At 39.2% G+C, this 20,156-nt stretch overlaps 1 protein-coding gene across 1 annotated transcript in view; it reads left to right on the top strand.

Moving 5' to 3' along the window:
- il11ra (interleukin 11 receptor, alpha) overlaps positions 1-20,156 on the top strand; it is a 47,852-nt gene that overhangs the window by 10,175 nt on the left and 17,521 nt on the right. The gene's annotated exons all lie outside the window — the stretch shown is intronic.

Genomic DNA, 20,156 nt, shown 5'->3' with positions numbered 1-20,156 from the left:
ACAACTGTTGATCTCAATGAGCTCGACTGCTAACATTCACTTAACAGCAGTGGATGGAAATCCTCAGTGCTCCAACTGATCTCAACAAAAAAGAAGCAAAGAAGGCCGAATGCATAGTTAGACTAACGTCTACCATTTTGCTATTAATGACTAATTCCTTCTTAACATTGACTTGAGTTTATTGCCCACTCCTTTTAATTTATGTACTTTAAAACTGAACAGCTACTCATCACCTTACTAAACTTGCAAAGTTATAATCATATGGTGTATGTTCTAGTAACATGTATTTAGCAGAAGTTGTCAGTAACTTATGCCTAAGCTAGTGAGATCATGTAGAGCTTTTTCTGGTTTGACAGATTTTAACTCTGAAAACCTCCCTCCCTCTGATACTGCCTTTGATCCTAAAATGGCTTCTTAATCTGTCTCCTGGATCACTCAAGATACACACACACACACACACACACACACACACACACACACACACACACACACACACACACACACATAAACACAGAGTGTCTCAAAATCAACAAACTTTGAAACCAAATCATGGTGGTACACTGTAAATCAGCCTCCTATCTGCTTTGCTATCTCAAGCAAACTGGTTGGATTGTGGGCTGTTTGTGAGCCAGGTCTGTGCACCGCGCCGTAGAGCCAAACAGTCTGATGAGGGCTTTCTCTTTATTTGTCACTCGTTTATTCTGAAAGAAACTTTGTTAGAGTTTGTGTTACATCCTGCTTCCTGCAAATAATTCAGACACTAATGAGGCTGCAGATGATTTCTTCTTGCAGATGCCTTTCTGTTGATTAAAATCTAACCTGCTTAGTCTGCTGTATTACTTCATGTGAAATATATTATCTCTACTGTCTGGTTTTGTCTGAATAGTCACACTGTAGATCCTGCAGTGAACAGTGCAGATGAGCTTGTTGAGAACTCGCTTCAGCCTGACATATATAGGGTCTGTTTGCCCCACTGTCTGCCCTGACTGAATAGTCCCACTGTAGATTGTACAGTGTACCCTGCAGCTCAACTCTACGCGTGCATGTGTTTGGCCTCTGCCTGGCGTACAGTGTATGGGGGCTGTTTGCTTTACTGCGTGATCTTTTTGCCTGATCCAGTCATAGAAGCGTTTGATTCAGGTTGGCATAAAAACCAAGCCACCAAAAGTGTTTTTCTTTTTTTTCTGTTTTTAATGGTGGTTTACAGTTGATGTTCGGAATGATTTGTGGTAGCCCACCAGTGCTAGCTTGTGTAACACAGTTTTTTCAAATGCACAGGTCTGCATCTGAGTTAGTTTGAGATTTATTGTGCCACAAAAATGTAGAAAGCAATGAAAATACTTAATTGAGTTAATGCAGTTTGTGACCCTACTGGTCTGTTCACTATTTATGTCCCATTTACAATTTCCTTCTCTTTCTCGTGAGTCAGGTATCCTTATCCTTTTATGATGATCGGTGCTGTACAAGCGCTTTCATTCAGTGCATCCTGCTTTATAATGTTTACCTCTTCAGGGTTGTCTCTTTTTCCTCCTCCTCCTTCTGTCTGCCCCACTCCTCTCCTTCCCTGTCCTCCTTTCATTATTGCTCCCTCTTTCCTTGGTCTCCTCTTCTATTCCCCTTCCCTCTCAATTTCAATTCTATTGCTCAATCTGCAATGAATTCAATATAAGCAACTCCCAAATGATGTGTAGAATTTAGAAAGAGCAAATCACATGGAAGGATTTACTGTTGGTGGTAAAATAATGCGAGTTCATCATGCTTATAACTAACACAGTTTCAAAGGAAACACGTGACATACCCTAACTATAAACATGGCTACTTAAATAGATGTAGGCTACCAAACAGTGTAATCCTGAGGATTTCTTCTTTTTGGTCGTTTATTTTTATTTGATTTTCTTTCTTTGTTTCCATTTGGTTGTAATTTGCGTCCTTTGGTGCGAAGAGCTCATTAGTTTTTTTGTCTCCATTGTTGGTGTGAAAGCTCATTGTTCTGGTAGTTTTCCAACATACTTCCCACTGCGTATTGAACCAGGTACTGACCACAATGTGTCTGTAGCTTTATGACAGCAAACTGTCAAGAACAGGTCAGATTCCTAATCTTTACTTTGATCAATATGCTAATTTTAGACAGTTTTATTTAGGCAAGGGTCTTGAGCAGCTGCTTCTGCTCAAACAAAATCCTTTAAGAATTTTGGCGTCTTTCGTTAAATAAAAAGAGGTTTTGTAGCGATCAATGTTCACTCTGCAGTTATTCTAAACACGTCGGACATATAAAATCTCTTCCTTGCCTGCCCTACAAAGTGTTTAGTTTAAAAATGATTTAAATTCCTCTAAACACTGTTGTGTTTATATAGGTTTGTGACTAAATAGACAGGCATTTACTTATATGAAAGATTACTCTGTACTTCGGTGTCTCTCTTTCTTCGTCTCGTTTCCAGCAGCATTTTTGAACAGACAGTCAGACAGTAGTAATCAAGAAAGCATGGCTCCTTTTTATGCTGTATGCTATTGTTTTTTCCTCTGGTTTGGAGTTTGCTATGACTGGAAGTTAAACTTACTCTTTCACTGTGCCCTTGTGTATTGTTGAACAACCGCTGAGGTACATTAAACAGTTGATTTCACCCTGTCTGTTTTCTGTCACTGTTTCTCCCCCAAATGACACAAACTTTTGCTCCATTTCTTACTTGTCTCACTCTCCCTGTTTTGTTTTGTTTTGTTTTTTATCTTAGAAAGTTTCTACCTCTTTTTTTCTCTTTTACCCCTTTCTCTTCTCTCCATTCTGTTACCTGGTAAACTCTCCACCTCTCTCTCTCTCAGCATGTTAGGACAGTCAGTCAGTCAGTCGGTAGTAATGGGGAAAGCATGGAGTTCCCAGCAGAGTGACTCACTGCTCCAGCGAATAAGGTTGTGTGTGTGTGGGTGTAGGACGGTCAAAGTGTGCGTGTGTGTGTTTGTGTAGGGGGTGGGTTTTGTATGCTGTGTGTGTGTGTGTGTGTGTGTGTGTGTGTGTGTGTGTGTGTGTGTGTGTGTGTGTGTGTGTGTGTGTGTGTGCGCTCTCTAACATGTTTGTGTAATTTGGGGGTGTTTGTTACCCATGTTTTTCCTTCCTTCTGAACACAGGGTAAAAGCTCTTTGCCGGCTGTGTTAAAGGTCATCTGTCGGTGAAAGTCAAACACACATAAATTAAACACGCTCGCACCCAGTATGGTGCCATTAAGATTTTTTCTTTAGTTCCTTAAATTAATGTTATTCCTCTATCTTTTTCAATATTTCCCACATAACTGATCAATTTTTAGATTTTTTTTTGTGCCACATATTGTTGTTTTCTAAATTAGTCAGGCTACTCGTAAATGCCATTATTTTGTGAGTGTAACTGTACATGCTCAAAGGCAGTTCTTATCTAAAAAAAACAAGTTTATGCAACTTTAAATTGTTTAACTTTTTAGCCTGTGTATCTATAAATATGTAGATAGATAGATGACAACTTCAGTGTTCCAGGGATGTAAGAACTATGTTGCTATAAACTGTATATGGATATTATTTGTGTTCGTAATGTCAAGAACTATATCGACACAAAAAAGCAACTTTATATGGATTTTTCACATGAAGAGGATCAGAGTTTTTCCCACTATAGTTTGGGCAACGTAAACAGGAAGCGTGAGTGTGATACTGAAGAAAAAGTCTAAACAGAATGATTATGAGGGGAGTCAAAGGGAAGTATATTTATTCTTGTATGACGTCTGTGTGTTCTGATTTGACTGAGTTATGACACTGAGGAGGAGTGAGATTTTTGACAATCAAAGTTTAAAGGGATAGTTATGTGTTTTGAATTATTTCAGCTGTGTTTTTTTTGTCACTTGATAGTTTTTTGGAACATGACAGGCGCTATCTTAGCCTCCAGGATGCTTTGTGTTTTAATTCATTTGTCTTATTGTAATGACATAGTGTCAATGGGAAGTATTCCAACCAACCTAGTTTATCATATTTTTGTGTATATGCATGGACGTGTGTGTTTCTCATTGTTGCATAAAACAGCAATCTTCAACTATCTGCTTCATGTCTTTATAATTGCTCCCAGCAGTAGCATGGCGCCAGTCAAATGTACATGGACGTGCATATACACACACACACACACACACACACACACACACACACACACACACACACAGAAATACACAAACTTGCTGCTCACACAGCAGATCATCAGAGGAGTGCGGCAAAGCAAAACTGGGCACAGTTAGTTGGCTGGCCAACCTGCTGGCTTATTGACTTGGACCGGGTTTGGTACAGCTATCATCAGCAGCATATGCGTGCGAATATTTGTGTGTGTGTGTTCATGTATTTGATTTTTGCTTTTCTTTTAGTCATCAACTGACACATGGCTGATCTATCTATTGTGGTTAGAATTGAGCTATTTGTTTGGTTAGTCTTAGTAATAGAATCACAGTTTCTAACCAAAAATCTTATTTAAGTGTCGTAAAAAACGTCTCTTCCATGTCCTTCTCCATCTTTTGGTCTCTGCCTGTTTGTGTCGATGTTTTTTTGTTTCTCTTTCTGTCTCTGATGATGGGTTGGCTGTGCAGGGCTGGTAATTGATCACACAGCAAAGATTTGTGTGTCTCTGTGTATGCGCCTGTGGCTGTGTCTGTCTGTGTGTAAAGCCTTGTTGGATAACATAGAGCAGATGTGGGTGGGTAGGTGGGTGTATGTTTAAAGGGCTTGTCATTGGCTCATACAGAGCAGATGTTTGTTGGGCCATCATCTGCCTCTGGCTACCAGCAGTACTGATTTGGACCGTTGTACTACATTTCAGGTACTGAACTAAACAGCATAAATTACAGTCGCGATCCAGGAACATACAACAGCACATAAAGGCAGTCACACACTCTTAGGCTGCGTGATTCGTCAGAGCACCGATGTAGAGCCATGGACAGATGTTTAGGTCAGTATACAGATGACTGGGAGTCTTAACTAGGACACTATCGCTATGGAATTTTCCAAACCACAGTAATAAAGTGCTGCGGTTTACGGTAATATTCTGGTACTGCCAGCTGACTCCAGTTGAACGTAGTCCAAACAGTTAAGCATAGTTAAACACAGCCAAACATGTTGAGAGGTGAGATCACATCCACAGTTGACTTTGTTTATGGAAAAGATCCTTTGTCACCTTTTTGTACTTAATTTAGGTTTACTTTGTACATTTACAAGAACACCAGAGCCTTTAAACAGATTTTACCAGAACTTTTACTTTTCAGTAGCTGTTTGCTTGACATTGTAGTTCCTAATTATCTGTACCTCAGTCTTTTTGACGGAGCATGAGATGCAGTTGTTAACTGTCAATCAACCCATGCTTGTCTAAATAATCCCAATGTGAAAGGAGAGTTTTAAGAGCCTCCAATATTGTCTACATCTTCTATTCGGAAGCTTTATAGTTTTCCACACTGGCAGATGCATTACCATTTAAATCTATCAGTCTCTCCTAGAAGGCTTTCATAGTATTACACGCAAAGTGCCATAAATAGTTGTGTAACAAATAAAAAGGAGAGCTTGAAAGAGTTCAAATCCATCTCAAATTCTCACCTCCACACAGCTGGCTATTCAGGGTATGAAGTGGGTGTGAATGTCAGATTGCCAATTTGGAAGAGACACGGCAACCCCTAATCCAACCTCAGAAAAGTGTGGGCGGAGGGGGTTTCTGAAGCTATTTGACCGTGCAACAAGCCCTAGTACCTTAAATCTCTGAGAATAGCAAAGGTTTACCTTTGTGACAGTGTCACCTACCTTAAAACTGAAGTTATGCTGAAACAGACTAATGATGGTTCCCTAAAACGCAAGCATGCAGAGTTTGCAGAAAGAGGGAAGTATATTATTTAAAACATTGAAATACAAACATATGAATGATTTTCCAACCTGTTATCACTTTACATAACTCCTAAACTCTGTTTAGCATAATAGCCTGACTCTGCACAATGTTTCATTTGTGTGTTTGGTGTGAAAGGTTGAGGTGCAAGACATTCATCTCAGAGCAGTGATCCCAAAGCGTGACTGTGATACCAACTGAACTGTGGATTTTGCGCTCTGTTACACCTCTAGAGGAAGGTTTGCCATGGCTCATGTTGGCAGCCATGAGTTGTCCATGGGGACATCTGTTTGGTCACTCTCTTTGTGGTGCTTTGGCTCTCTTGCAGGAGAGCATGAGGACCTCTGAGATGGAACAAAATGCCTTGGCTTATATAAGTGACTTTAAATGCAGATGTTATGAAGCTAAAGAAAAGTTGGATATCTCACTGGAAAGAAGAAACCCCTTCTCTTTAGGTCACAGAGGTGACATCAGTGCTGGAGATCAAACCGTGTTCTGTAATCTGTGAAAGAAACAGATTTTTTAAATTTCCACTACGTTGTATAGAACCGTAAAGATGACTCACGATTCGGGTCGTCATCTGAACTGAGCTGCTTCAGCTAATTCACAAAGTGGCATTGTTAATGTTGGCAGAGTTCATGAACACCACCAGATGATTTATAAGGTCAGTTGAAGGATTAGAATTCCTTTACAATTTGGATTTGATATTTGTCAGATGTTGTCAGAGTTTTCTTTGCATACAAACTTGCCTTTGTGATTAGTATAGCTCTAGCACTTCATTCAGTAGTAAGTCAGCTTTTTTGGTCTTACAGTAATATGTTTCTCCTGCCAGCAAACAGTTTGCTATTTTCTCAGGAGGTTAGGGCACTGACATTGCCAGTCTTTTACTGTCTTTGAGCTCCCAGAGCTGCTTCAGATCCTCCCATTCAGTACTGTGGCCCTGTATACAGGAGTCAGAATATTGAAATCCTGGCTGTGGTATGCATTAGCTCATGGTGGTGTTTACTATGGCACTGTCTGGCAGCATAGAGTGTTATTTTTTTAAGATCCCTCCTGAGCGGTGTGATATAAACACCTCACAGGAGGATGAAAGGTTGTCTGTGGTAGGGATTGATTAGTTGTCATCTAGTACAGCTCACACTCTTCGATAATTCATTAACTGCAGAATTTAATAAGTCACCACATGTCCACACATTCCCTACAGAGGAAAGAGGAACTGCCAGAGAAATTCAGCAGATGCATGCGTGATCAACAGGCTTTTTTTTATTTCTTTTTTTTACTTTTTTTATCGGTCATTAACAGGCAATCAGATTTCCATACTTCCTTGCCAAAACAGTGGCTCAACATGGCAAGTGCCAGATGGATTTCACTATATTATTGATGGTTGAATAAGTTATATTCTTGGATAAAAGTTGCATTCTCTTTAGAAATTGTTATTTCCTTCTGAGGATGTAGCCTAAAACAATTCATTTTAGAAAATAAAAAAAAATCTTCAAATAGTTTTTCATGTGAGATAAGATAAGGTATTCAATTTGCAATGATATAAAACTGAGACTTAACTACACTGGATTATTATTCTTATTATTCTTCTTCTTATTATTATTATATCATTGTGACCAAAGCTTTTATCACATTTTGCTATTTACTGTGTATTGCAGATCAATGAGTCATACACACAGACTAATTATTGAAAACAAAAAAAGCCAAAATAACACACGTCATCAAATGTATGGAAGTGAATCATTTATACAAATACTAATACACAAAAGAAATAAATGGGTTGGCATTATTCTTAAGGATTTATGTTTATTGCTATATGTAAGGTTTACCACTTAGTTACTACTTTTTTCATCAAATTAGAAAAGCTTTGGTGAACCCAGCAGGGTATCCGTGGCATAACAAAACTCAAAACAGGACAAAATCAGAAGTTCATGTGAATTTAGTGTATTTGGATAACTGCATTCTGGTGTGTGTGGCATGATATGCTCTGCGTAGTGTGTCCATTGGTTTACAGTCTTTCATACACATGCACATGTACAATCACAAAAACAAATGTACCCAGACACATCCATGTGCGTGTAACTTACAGGCCAAGGGATGTGTGTGTGTGTTTTTAGTTCAGTCTTCACCCCCTTATGCATTTCAGCGTGTTTATACGTGAGGTTGGCTTCAGTATTACAAACTTGTATGCTAGCTGGATTGCGGTCTTCATTCAAGTGTGTGTGTGTGTGTGTGTGTGTGTGTGTGTGTGCTGTGTGTACTGTGTGTACTGTGTGTATGTGTGTGTGTGTGTGTGTGTGTGTGTGTGTGTGTGTGTTTGCCTGTGTGTGAATAGCTGGCATATGGTAGCCATCTTGCCCTGGCGACAGAGCTGGAGAAAATTCCAGCGTTGTAGAGCTAAGGCCAAGATACTGCTGCCGTGCACTCACGCACGCGCACACACATGCACGCACACACACGCACGCACACACACACACACACACATATACCAAACCCTTACACAAAGTAATATTTTAACTTTTGAAAGGGCTAACAAGGAAAATTACGAGCCCAAATGAGTTTTGTATTTTCTGATTGCCCAACATATAATTACTTCAATAATATTCTCACTCTGTCTCACTCACATACATACACACCCAGAGCTTGGTCTGTGGATTGGCTGGGTGCTATCTCTGTACACACATGGCACCCATTACTCCTTGTGTGTTTAGGCTTTAGCAAAAGTTGGACATGAGCCTGGCAGCTCGACCAGCAGCCCGACCGCTCGATAGTACTGGCAAGGTTTAGATTCTGTAGGGTTTGTTTCTCTGTTTTCAGTGTCAGTGTTATGGCTTAAGGTATTTCTATAGGGTTGTTTATCTTCCATGTGGCATGCTTGGAGCCATTGCAGAAGTCCAGCTTTATGTATTTATCCTCGCATTGCTTGTGGGGGTGGCCAGTATCCTCCATTATGCGTCTAATCAGCATTATTCCTGCAATAGCCCTTCTCAATATTTTAGATCTTTTCTATTTGTAAAATATACAGAATGTATTATTCTTCTTCTTCTTATTATTATTATTATTGTTAAATTACAAGAATCAATAGAAAGCTGAATAAAAATGAAGTTAAAACTACATTATTTGAAGCCTTAAATGTGGCACCTGTAGGCCAAAAAATCAAAGCCCTGCAAGTGTGTTTAACATGTTCTACATCTCTTCTTCCTTTCTTTCTTTCTTTCTGACCTGTGTCTATATCTCTGGCCAGATATTTCCAGGACTGCTTTGGACTTCCTTGGTAACAGATTTCCTATGCTTATCGTCTTTTCTTATCCTCCTCAGGAGCATGACCTCTCATTTTTCCACTTCAGCTGTTTCTTTATCTCATGTGCACCCAAGACTTTAGATGGTTTTGATTTCAAAGCCTGACTGAACCTTTCTCTGTCTCAGCATTGTACTGGATACTAATAACATTTATCTTTCTCTCTGTGTCTCTGTTATCTCTGTCTTCTGTGATTTTCTTCCTCTTTGATTTAAACTCTCATTAGCTGTTGCTAGGCTCCCTCTCAAATTAGGACCTCCCGAATGGTAAATTTTACGTTGCCCTACACTGCATGTGCCTGGTCCAACCAAATGCTCCAGTTGATCCTCTTAGTGCCAAAGACTGTAGTGGATACTGTAGTCTGACCAACCATTAGGCTGAAAATTGTTTCCCCTCAACCGGACAGTTCATCAGATTATCCAACATGGATACGTCAGCCTTTTTTCATGTTTATTTTTTCCTCTGGGGCTTATGTAGTTAAGTGGGGAAAGGAAAATACAATGAAGAAGAAGATGCTTTTACCTCCAAAAAAGTAAATATTTTACGTTACCAGAATAAATTTTCTGAGAAATAAAAAAAAAAAACCTTGTGTATTATTAAGCAAATTTGGACACCTTTTTGACAGTGAACTCTCCCAGATAAATGGAAAAAAAATGCATTATATAACAGAGAAAGTCAGATATTGTGTGATCTCTTTTCTTTTTTTTCTTGCGTGTGGCGTCCCATCTTTGCTCCATTTCTCATGTGACACCTTTCTGATGAGATGATAAGCATGCAGTCAAGAGCAGGCACTCAGGCTTGTATGAGCCAAAGTAAAATATATCAATGAGGCAAGGGGGGGAGAGGGACAAAGGGCAAACAGAATTAAAAAGGCAGCTAAAAAAGCATAATGTAATTGGCAACAGTAAAATGGATATTCACTGTCATCGGGGTAACAAAGACAGAAAATGCTGTGAGCTATTTTCATTTATACTATATAATTAAGGCTTGTGGTTTTTAGCTTTTTCAGACTTTATGATTTATTTACACAGAATGCTTAAAGTATTAAAAAGTAAAAACGGAGAAAACTGAAAAAGCCTGTATGCTATTGCTAAAATCTCATTTTACAAATTACAATTTTTTTGAATGATATTTTTTCCTCTCCTGATTTTATTTAGCATTTTCATCTGGTTTTGGTGAGTAAGACTAAACATCACTATATTCCTGAATATTGGTTTAGCCATATGGGGGCTGTCTTATTTGGGATGGAATCGGTTGAATCTTCACACTCAAAGTATCTTTCGAAAGAGCAAAAGACAGTTGAAGATCCCAATATGATCACAACAGTTGCTAATGTTGAGATTTTGAGGAAAGTATATACACATAAATGGTAAAATTAGAAAGGGCTTGGATACGAAAAGGTGGTTCTTTTTATAATAATAACTAAAACAAGTAACCTAAGGCCCATATATAATATATAGTTTCTATAGTGCACAAAAGCAGTTTTCTAGACAGCTTGTCTCCCGTCTTCACTTGTTCCACTGATGTGCTCACATTTAAACCCTGCATGCGGCTCTGCGTCACACTAACATACACACATGGAGAAAGACACGTATGCCCACAAATACTGAGAGCTCAGCTTCTACTGAGGAGCTTCACATATGGAAATACAACACAAACACACACATGTCTGTCAGCAGTGGTGTTATCGCCTGGAAAGGTCAGACAGACAGGGGTGTGCAGTGGTTGCCATAGTGACCTGAGTAAACACCAGAGCCATTGTAGTCTGTCCCCACCATCTTGGCTTGACCTCCTTATGTTGTAGGTTTAGTGCGCACGCACGCACGCATGCACGCACGCACGCACGCACGCACACACACACACACACACACACACACACACACACACACACACACACACACACACACACACACACACACCCATACTTAGTCTAGAGCACAGGTACCAACATCGAGACGCACAAATGCACACATACACATGCATACACACTGATGACCAAACTGTGCAGGCAGTAGGCTAAATTAAACATCAGTCTTTGTTAATCTTTAATTTATGACATAAATTCTAATGACCTGTCCTCATGAACAGGACATCCTGCAATAATTTGTCATGTCACCGGACAGCAAAACAGTGTGTGTGAAAAAGTGTGTATGTGTGTGTACAGAAAACATTAAAGAGACCAGTCTGACTGAATAGGCTTTAATCTGACTTCGGAGATGTTTGCGCATATTTCTATTAGCCTGTTTTTTCTGAATTTAGCCTTTACATTCCCGCCCATCTGTTCCTTTTGTATTTAAGCTCTTCTGCTCTTCCTCCCTCTCTCCTCCCCTGTTTTGTTCCCTTTTCTCTCTTTCTTCCCTCCCACTGTCTTGCCTCTTCTCTTGTAAAGCTGACTGAATGTGCAGTGGCATGCCAGAGTGTGAGTGAGTCACCATGTGGGATTGTGCTGCCACAGAAAGGACTGGCTAAGAGAGAGGGCCGTTTCAGATTGGATTACTCATTGTCAGCGTGCACACACCTCATTTAACTATGAAGTCCTTTATATCGTCAACTCCGGATTTTTACTTGACAAAATAAATCCATTCTCCTTCTGTCTTTCCTCAGCACTCCTGTTTCTGATTTATCTGTTCCCATTGCTTCTAGGCACAGCTATTGTTTGACTTTTGTCAGGATTTGTTGGCTTTCACCCTTGACCTTGTTATTACTGTTGGCTTGGAAAGAATGTGTTTCACCCAGGAATTTCTGCTTCTGCAATTATTTTAATCACTCTGGTTGTGGCTCTGGTGCGCATTTGCTAAGTCTACAAAAATAAGCGCAGTTTTTTTTTCAAGAACAAATTGTGTACTATTTGGCTGTTGTTTTGTATCTCTTTGCATGTGGGAATACTTGCATTATGGGTGCATCCTTGCGACAGTATCCATGGCTGCATTCCCCTGTCTATTCTGGTTCTTGCTGGAAGAGTTACAATAGAAAGGTAACTGGATGGGGGTGAGTCACAGAATAGGCTTGCGATTACATACACATACACTCACACACAACTTATGGAAAGAAAGAGAGTTTAAAACTGAGAAGCTCATTGCGCCCCTTGACATGTTAGTCTACTATTGGAAGTTATAATGCCTAACATGGCGACTATTTTGCATTGTGCATTCTTTTTCAGTAGCTAGTAGGCTAAGTGAAGATAAGAATTTAACTCCTAACCACCCTGCAGGTACCAAGGTACCTTAGGTCTCATAGCCCACTGTGGATGTGTTTACACTGGATGGCAGCGGGGTTTTCACATTTCACTTCAGAAAGGCCTCCTCCAGCTGCTGAGGAAAGTGGTTTGTGGTAATATCAGGCTTGAAGAGGTTCCAGTAGCTGTGTGGCTTCCAGAGGGAGTTTCGGTGTATCATTGATGATGCTGAGGAGTGAGCTCACCTGCGCCTTCACTGGTTTCACTGAGCTGTCATGAGTTAGTTGTCCCATGTGCATTCTCAGGAATTAGATAAGACTTACGCTTCAGGAGTTAAAAGAAAGCTCTCTTTTGTTCTTGTTTTTCTCTCCTCCTCCTTTTCTCTCCTCAGTTGTGTCGATAGATCAAACCAAAGGAGTAGCACTCCTGCAACCTGCTGCACCAGCATTCAAACATAGTCACGGTAAAGCTATTAAAAAAAAAAGAAAAAACACTCATGCAGTCAACTGACACATGAGCAGGAACATATTGCCTAGAGGCGAGAGAACAGATTAGCACTTTGCTCTCAGGGAACAGCATTGTTCTCAAGGGAAGGAGAATGAGAAACCTTTGTGTAAATATGTTTACTGGACCTTGTACGGTCTGGCATTAGAGGTGGAAAATAAAGAGCGCCTATGCAGGAAAACACAGTTAGGGAGGGAGAAAATAGACCTCTGAAGATGGTGAGGGGGAGGTAGAGATAAGAGAGAGCAAATGGGAATTGATAGAATGGAAAAATTACATGGGAGTGAAGGAAAGGTACAGGGAGGTACAGGGAGATGCAGCCTGCATTTTCTGATCTCTAGTTACTCTGGGGAAAGCAGGAAAGGGAAGAGGGTAAGCCATTATAAAGTATGACATAAATATGTTTACTGAACCTTGAACGTTCTGGCATTAGAGGGATGGAAACAGTAGTCAAGGACGGACTGCAGTGCACAGTGGGGGAAAAAAAAGTGTGTCTCAAGGTCTAAAAAAGTAAGACTGAAAGTGGTGGATAGCAAAAAAAGTGTCCATGGGATTTACCATCAGGCTAGGCTTTGCAGACAAGCATCTAAATCAATATTCCCTTACCCCATTTAAGCCCATCAACAAATATTTACTGCTTATTCACTAGAGGAATTTATAGAGGAGGCAAAAAAATAACCTCTAACTTATTTATTTTCACAGATACAAGAGCCACTTCACATTCACAGTAAAGTCCCAGCAGTGATACATTAAGATACCATACTGTAGCTGTTACACTGCCATTTTAGGTGGACACACTGAGGTATGTTAACATGTGTTTCTATTAAAGTCCCCCTCCACTCAAAAATATGTGTTTCTTCTTGTTCCTACAGTGTGATGTTTAAGCTTCACTGTGCATTAAAATGTATATGCATGTGAAGAGTTTGACACTAGAAGGATGTTTTCACATTCATCTACTTTAAGTGGAAAGTTTCTCTGTGCTCATTGAAAATCAGATTTTAGTCAATCCTGGTCCAGCATGCAGTCTATACAAGTGTAATGTAGAAACTTGAACCCACCAGTGCACATCCACTGAGAATGGACTTTACAGTGAAGTAGGAGAAAAAAAGATCAGGCGAATATTATTGTTCTAAGCACACCATTTGTGTTTATGTCTTAAACATGTCTGAAGGGATCTTTTAAAGGAATACTCCAACCAAAATCTATGTTCTGGGTATCAACACTCTCCAACAGTAGGCTTAAAAGGTGGCCTAAAACACTCTCGACAGCTAGTTTTCTGTAGTTCACGAAAACATGTGAAACCTTTCAGACCGCTCCCAGAGCACAATCCACTTGTCCGCTGTTGATCCATGTGTCCCAAACACATCATTTCTCCACAGCAGAGCTGCTAAATATTCTGCTTTGATATTACTCAATTGCCTCCTCTAGCTCCAAAGCTAGAGGAATTCAAGGCATTATTGGAGAGGTGGATTTGGAGACATGGATTATGCTTCACATGCAGTTTGAAAAGTTTCTGTGGACACTTTGTTGTTGTTTTTTCTTGCCTTGGCTCTTCATTGATTGCTTTGGAGCCCATTATAACAGCAAGCTACAAACTTTTTTCAAGACACTTTTCAAGCTGACGGGGTGAGTATTCGATGCTCAAAAGATACTCCTTTAGTGATGTGCACAAGATAAATACAATGTATCGTGTGTTTTGCGTTTGTAATCTCACTTGGCACTTTCACTGGGGCATAGGGGTATTGTTCAAAGTCCTGTGCCCATGTAAATAAAGAGTTGACCAGTCTACCAGCTGGGTTGCAGGTACAGAATGTACTGAATGTAAAGAGGCTTAAGAAAGCATAGAGGGAGGGATGGAGTGAGAAAGAGGAATGTAAGCAAGTGAGGTAGACAGGAGTCAGTCCGATTTTGAATTTGCTGAGTGCGCTGTGTGAAGTTGCAGTGTCGTAGTGGTGAATTTAACACTGCCCTGCTACATCATAAGACACAGTGGAAATACAGGTTATCTCTGCTGCCCTATAAAGTTTTCAAGAAGAAGATTTTGTGAGTCACTGTGGGTCTTTGTCTCAACTGCACAGTTTTCTTCATCTGTTTTTTGGCAGATGCACATGCAGCTCTTGACTGGAAAAGGAGGTGATGAAATCCACTATCCATTGATCGATTTCTATTTAGTGTTGTGCCACATGTGCATTTTGCATTACAAATGCTAAAATATGTTTTGGAAGCCTGGCCAAGGTGATTTAGATTTGACAAACGGTGTGAAAATAAATGGGCCATGATACTTTTCCCACAGTGGTTAAGTTGTTAATGGTGTGTTTCATTTAGCGGGGTCAAACTTTTTAACCATGACCTGAACTAGTGTGAGAATTAATAGAAAACATAACTGAATAAACCAAGGTAGTGAGTGGATGAAAGCAGTTTGAAAATAATCTAAAGAAAGTGGTTTAAATACTTATATATACTACCACTCCTTAAAAAAACATTTTAACTTATGATAATCTCACCTAACTCCAAACAGAACAGATGCTGTGCTCGATACACTGCTGCACGTAGTGTCAATTTGCTGTAATACACACACTGACAGAAAAAGTAGTGAGGGTACCACAGCCAGGATTTGCCAATACATTAAGTGAATGTGATTTAAAAAAATAATAAAAAATTGCAGCTCTTCTGTGGAGTTGACGCGTATTGATGCGTATTGATGCTGGTTAATGCTGACACCATACCCCGGCCTGTGTGTGCGCTTACATAGAAAACAAAACATGCAGGTGTTAACACCATTGTACACTGCTCACTTTCCTTTTGTTTGATAGTGCCCCGTTTGCTGAAGCCAAAAGGCATCATCCCATTTATTCCATTCACAACAACACTGTTAATCAGAATCTAAAATGTACCCGAAGCACTGTTAATCAGTGTCTAAACACACTGTCGCCATTGTTTAGACACATGAGCCAAACATTACACCTTGCTCTCCTGATGATTATATTTATTTTATGGTTTAAACAAACAGATTATCTTTTTGGCAGCATGACAACGATCCCAATAACCAGGTTACAGGTTCCATCTCACAGCCAAAGTGGAAATTTTAATGTGGCTTTTAGCTATATATTTAAAGTTCAGTGTATTTGTCTCACCCAATATCACACACAGCAAGGAAGGAAGCAATCTGTAATGTAGTTGTTAAAAAACACAGAACAGTGTATGGTTTTGGTGCAGGTATTTTCCCTAGTGTCCAGGAAGTAAAACCGGTTAAAAGGGTTTTCCATTCATGTATTTTTGCAGTGAGTAAAACTGAAGAAGCAACCTTAGTGTTTATTTACCCAATATATTGTGGTAGAAGACACCTTGTTTCCATCCTTTGTATAGCTGTCTTTCTCTGAGTTGTGACATACAAGGTCCAGTTGTAGTCTTAACTAATGATACTTTGCAAGCTCTCTGTGACCACCGCACAATATATAAAGCAGTAAAGTGCTACATGACTTGCTGTCGGTCTTTACCATTAACTGTTGTTGCGCTGGTGATGTAGGATGACAAGTCTCCAAAAAAGTCAGAAAACGAGTTTCCTGTCTGTACATGTTCATTTTGTGTACAAATCTGGCATCACTTGTAAGACATCAGAGTGAACCAACATGGACTAGAACTAAAGGTAAAGGCAAATCTGTAGTTTTTTGGTCTGAACTAGGGGAACCAAACTACAGGTGTAAAGCAACATTAGAAGGCAAGCCCTAAATGTTTGCATGTATGCAAAAAAAAAAAGGAAAGTCTTGGAAAAGGAAATTCTAATCCCTCAAGCCCCTTGCTGTGGATGGTTACACACATGCACATTTGGTATAATGAATTCAAATGTAATTTTAAATGTGTAAAGAATCAGCATGTGTAGCTTCAAGAAAGTAAACCTATAAGTCAAAGCATCTGTTGATTAGGAATCAAGGAAATGTTTTTATCATTATTCAACGCAAGGTTGTGTAAAAAAAAAAAGTTTGCAGTCCCCTAATGTTATTTCTAGAATAACAGAAAATCAATAAAAAGAAAACAATATATATACAGTTTTTTTTACATAAACATATACATACATGAATACACCCAGGAAATAATTCTGCACTGCATTTTTTAAATTTGCATTTCAGCAACAGCAGCAACAAATTAGTGATGATATCCATCCTCTCTGACTGTGTTTGAGCACCGAACATCATCGATGTAGACAGAGTCCGCCTCCTCTCCTCCTGCACTCCTTGTCTGAAACAGCACAAATACTCAAATAAGACATACTGTCTCAAAATGCTTTTACATCGATTTGTAATTGAATCTGAAAGCATCATTTTGGCCTTGTGTGGGCTTTCCCAGTTCAGTGTGTCATAGTGGGCAACATCAAAGACAATATAAACCTCTACTGAAGTTGAGAGAGATTCATTCATCCAACACTCACTTTGCCTACTCTCCTCTCTGTAAGACTCCAAACCACAGTCAGTAAATATATAAAAGAAACTATTATGTAAGCCGCACTGTGATTCTCTGCGTCCTAACTCATCCCCCATTTTGCTCTTTGTGAAGCGAGGCTCTGTTTGACCTTGAAAAAAAATAATGTTTCTACGAAATAAAAGCAGTGAGCTCTGTCTGCTTTGTGTCGACTTCATCAGAATATTAGTCAACCTTGTACTGTCTCTGTAGAAACTTGGTATTAAACATTTGAAAAGGTGAAGGAGGATGACGAACCATCTCAGAGAACACATTTCAAAGCACTTTCAAGAAAATAGTGCCTCATGCACTATTTTCTTTGAAAAGCTGTGTGATAGCTGTTAGCTTAAAAACTGCTTTTCAGTTTCATCTTTTCAAGCTTGATTTCAGCTTAATCAACACACTTTGAATTTAGTCAACAGGTGATATGACAAACACACACAATGCTTTAATACAAGTTGGAGCATTAGCTATGCATCACTTCTCTTCTTTTTTTTTCCGCTTATTTCTTACATTTATTTCTTGCATATTTTACATTGTAGAATTCTCATTTTCCAGTCTTTTCTGTCTTTCCTGTCCAGTCTTTCCTCTGTGTATAATAAACCTAATCCACTTTTGGTATCCCATTCTGCCATCTTCTGAAAATTTATGTGATCACACATAAGAGCTTCAAAGTCCCATTTAAAACCTACAATAAAACTACAGTTTAAAATGGTCCGCCACTTTGTCTCTCTGTGTCTTCTTTTTCATTTATATATATTATAACACACTCCCTAGTTGATCTAATCTTATCTCTATTACACATGTATTTAATCTGTGTTTGGAGACTGTAGATATTTTTATACAAATTCTAAAAAAAAAATTAGGTTCTTTAACTATTTGGTTGTTTGAAATCCTCACTACACAATAATGTATGTGGAGCTTGTGATCATATAATTTCAATCTCCTATATATAACTAATCCTAAATAACAAGGAAGCCTGATGAAGCACAAAAATAAATTGCTCACTCTAGAGTTTTGGTGTACAAGCCGCTTCAATTCATTTGTCTTTCGCATTGCTTGTGTTTCACCAGCATTTGATCGAGCTAGTCTGTATTTTCTATCGATCAGTGACTGTTATGACCCCAGATTCAACAACATCCTATTTGAACAGGAAATCCATCAGACTGTGGATGTAACAAAGCCATTTTTATGGGCCTTTAATTACCCTCTGCCTCTATGGAGCTGCAGTTAAAAGTGTTGAAAGGTTTCTCATGAGGATATCTCACATGCAGCTCTATAAAGAGAAGTGGCACCAGAGATAAGATAAGTGTGTTTGGCAACAGGTGTGTGACTTTGGGCTTAGCAGCTCACAAACACATACAGTGTTTCACTTTTTATCACAGTCAGAGACCCTTTTTTAGTCTCTCTCGTACACAAACACACACACTCAAATGTAGACACACTGAGGAGCTTACAGTGTCAGGAAATCAGTTGTCATTGTTATGTTTTGTGCTTTAATTGGGTTAGCTTGAGGGTACATTAATAGCTGATGGGATACGGAAACAAAGTGTCTGTGTGTGTGTGTGTGTGTGTGCGTGTGTGTGTGCGTGTGCGTGTGTGTGTGTGTGTGTGTGTGTGTGACCCTGAGCACACACAAATGCTGTAATCCAGCTGTCTGTTGTAAATGTCCCTTGAGGATAAAAATATCAGCAGCATCACATTACACTCCCATAACAGTCCATCACACTGTTCATGACAGAAAGAGGGAAAGTATAGATCATTTCTTTATTTGTATATGCTGTAGTTTAGATTTTACTCTGCCAAACAGTTTTCTGTTAATTCATTTCCTGCTCTAAGTAGTCAGAAATAGTGTATTTAGTAATTTAATGGTTTCATGACAGCTCCTTGTCTGTACATATAACGGTCAAAATGCCAGTGTTTCTCTGTCTACATAGAGAAATTCTTAAAGATCCCATCCAGACATGAATTAAGACATTGATGCATATAATCTGCTTGGAACAATAAGGAGTATCTGATATGTTTTGGGTTTTTTTCCCACAAAAAAGTATAATTTCCACATTAAAATCCTTAAAAGGGTTTCTGCTCCTTCTACCTAATTAAAATATTCCAGAATCTATGACTATGTAAATTTAGTTCATTTTCTAAAGTTTTCCCTTAGTAACATGTCTCCTACTTTACTGTAAACCATTCTCAGTGAATGTGCACTGGTGGCTTCAAATTTCCACATCACAGTTTTGCAATTTGCAAATTGGATCAGAATTGACTTCCAAACTATTTGTGATGTCACAAATCATGCTTGTAGGCCCCGCCCCTTAAAATCTGATTTTCATTCAGCACAGAGAAACTTTCCACTTTCAGGAGATGAATGTGAAAACATCCTTCTAGTGTCAGACTATGCACATACATCATTATGCACATTGAAGTAGTATTTGTGTGTGGAGGGGGACTTTAAAGGAATGCATGTTAGCATTGTCAAAGTGAGCATGTTAGCATGCTGATCACCATTTAGCTCAAAGCACCACTGTGCCTAAATACAGCCTCACAGAGCTGCTCACATGGCTTCAGACACATCAAGTTTAGCTTTATTTTGTCTGTGTCATGTTCCACACACGTCCTGTTCAACATAGCACCACCACCATTATAGCGTAATTGTAAAAAAAAAAAAAAAACACTTTTAAACTGTATCTACTCGACTGGCCTCTACTCTTTACAATGTGCACATCTTGGTTAGATTATATAGGAAATGTGTTCAGTTGATTTACGGTACGAAACTGGAAGATGGATCTGTTCTGCAGCACAAGTGGAACTAAAACTTTTACTTCTCCCAGTTTTTCTGGGAAAGTAAAGCCAATGGAAACAAA

This window comes from Dicentrarchus labrax, unplaced genomic scaffold (genome assembly GCF_905237075.1).
Source record: "Dicentrarchus labrax unplaced genomic scaffold, dlabrax2021, whole genome shotgun sequence".
In the NCBI taxonomy this organism is placed as follows: domain Eukaryota; kingdom Metazoa; phylum Chordata; class Actinopteri; family Moronidae; genus Dicentrarchus; species Dicentrarchus labrax.
Note: the sequence above shows the minus strand (reverse complement) of the source record. Positions and strands in the feature narration are given on the sequence as shown.